The following is a 2,402-nucleotide window of genomic DNA, read 5'->3' as shown; positions in this document are numbered from 1 at the left end:
TCCATTTTTAATGTACAAATTTCCAATTGTTTCAAAAATAATTTCATCCACTGTCAAACACGAATATTTATAAGATCAATTTTAATTTGTCACATTATTCGTATCAAGTATATGAAGCATTATTATTAATAATTAGAATAAATAAAATAGTAGAAGAAAACACAATTGATCAACTAATTTAAGAAAAAACAATTTACCTTTTTTCTCATTAAACCAGCTATTATTGCTAGGACACAGGAAAAAGTGTTATAAATTATCTGATAATTTACGATTATTGTCGCCACTGTTCTAAAACCAACCACAATAATAAGATCCATTTTATTATTGAACGTATAAATTAAAACGCTATAACAAAGTAAGCAACAAATTGCATAAATAAAACCGATAGTGCAAGTAGTTCGATCAACGAAGTATTCGATTAGACCAGTGCCCACAATCGAAGTAGCAATAATTAATGGCATAATTGTACGTTGAAATTCTTTCGATTGGAACATGTTTTTTCTCTTCTTTTTTTTTTTTTTAATTTATTATAAAAACAAATTCTTATTTTTTTAATTTGACGAAAAAGTATCACTTATCATTTGGAATTAACAAACATTCAAGATTATTTATTAAATATCATAGCGACTAAGAAGTCGCTTTGATATTTAATAAATATATTTAATAAATTATATAAATATATAATGATATTTAATAAATACTGAATTAGTATCAAACGATACTAATTCATAATACCGGTATACCTGTTCTTAATAAACTTGAGTGTTTTCGTGATATTATTATGACTTGTATTTATCTCGAATTAATAAGCACCATTTTATTGTTTCCCCCTACATTATGCATTCCCCCTTACATTCCCCCTTTATCATGTCAAATATCTTAATTGTCCTTAACCGTTCGATTAAAGAAATATTGTAATAGTATTCGTATACGTTGGTTCTTCATTCGATGAAAAATCAATAAAGAGTTATGCACGAAACCCGTACGATCATTTATAATATTAACAATCAATTTATTTATTCGACATATGTTTTTAAATACAGTGTGATCATATTTTATCATTTAAACAATATTATTAAAAATATAAACATTATTAAGAAATTATTCATTTTTAATAAGTATAGTTTGATACTTGGTGAAAAAATCAATAATACGATTTATTCTAATCATTCTTACCAAGCCTTATAATGTGCTCATTTTTTATTCATTTAGTTTGAAATCATGTTATTTAACAATTACATATACATTTATATGGGCTACATAAATAAAGCATATCTATTGTAAATAAAAAAATAACTACACCGTATGAATAATGAAAACATTATTACGAATATTTCGAGACTCTTAATATAATTAGAGAATAATGATTTTAATTTCACGTAACAATGATTTGATATTTTTCAAAAATCAATTGTTGATAACGTAGAATTTGGATAGAATTGCGCTGGTTTGTCTCCAACTTGAATGAGAATAACGAGATAAGTTGTAACAGTACTGATTACCTACAAATAATAAACATTGGTTTATTGTAATTAATATAAGTCAATTATTAAATCAATTAGTAAATATTATTGCCACGTACGTTACTTATCAATGTATAATCGAGATTAAAAAAACCACAGGTTGTTAATAAAAGTGGATTTTGTATAAGTTGTATAATAAAATCACGGATCTACGATGATTAACAAAGATTAATAATAATCTTTATAATATATATTTATTAATTAAAATACCTCAGCACGTAATTCCTTACTAATTGACGGTTCGTACAATTCGCATAGAATATCTCCGGTATTTTTTGCATGTAAACAAAAATGATACGAAATGAATACAAATGTTGTTAAATATTTTTTTTTGTAATAAAATTTTTTCAATAAAAAAAAAGAAATATTTAATATTTTCGAAACATACTTCGGTGATAATTTTCGTACATATATAACTAATTAAAATGATCTTGAAGGAAAAAAAAATAATCCAATGATAAATCGTAAATGCCTCATAAATATTTGAACGATACTTTCCAATAATTATATGAAAGTACAGATTGTATGCGACAATAGTTATTAAAAAGAATATCGTTGATATGGACATTAAAATATGTATTCCATATGCGTCATTTGCGTTTCTGGCACATTTGATTAATTCTAAATGTATTTTCCTTTAATATAAACAAATATTAGAAATTATTTTAATGAATGTACATAAAGAAATAATACGATGAAATAAAAGTGCAAATATATAAAATAAAATATATAAGAAATATATTTAAATTGTATATATATAATAATTACCGAATTTTTTTCATCTTAACAGCTTCCTCGTTAGATTTATACGTTCGATAAATACCAGATGATACTAAATCATTATTATTATTATTACCTTTATTATTTATTCTAAGTACT

At 23.6% G+C, this 2,402-nt stretch overlaps 1 long non-coding RNA gene across 1 annotated transcript; it reads right to left on the bottom strand.

Annotated features, from left to right (window-relative positions):
* Positions 1–1,417: 1,417 nt before the first annotated feature.
* Positions 1,418–1,800, bottom strand: LOC122514668. The gene is made up of 3 exons (XR_006303100.1): positions 1,734–1,800; positions 1,583–1,672; positions 1,418–1,502 (listed from the first exon to the last, which is right to left on the bottom strand). It is a non-coding gene; the product is annotated as an uncharacterized LOC122514668 (long non-coding RNA).
* Positions 1,801–2,402: the final 602 nt, after the last annotated feature.

This window comes from Polistes fuscatus, unplaced genomic scaffold (assembly GCF_010416935.1).
Source record: "Polistes fuscatus isolate 324 unplaced genomic scaffold, CU_Pfus_HIC Scaffold15, whole genome shotgun sequence".
Classification (NCBI taxonomy): Eukaryota; Metazoa; Arthropoda; class Insecta; order Hymenoptera; family Vespidae; genus Polistes; species Polistes fuscatus.
Note: the sequence above shows the minus strand (reverse complement) of the source record. Positions and strands in the feature narration are given on the sequence as shown.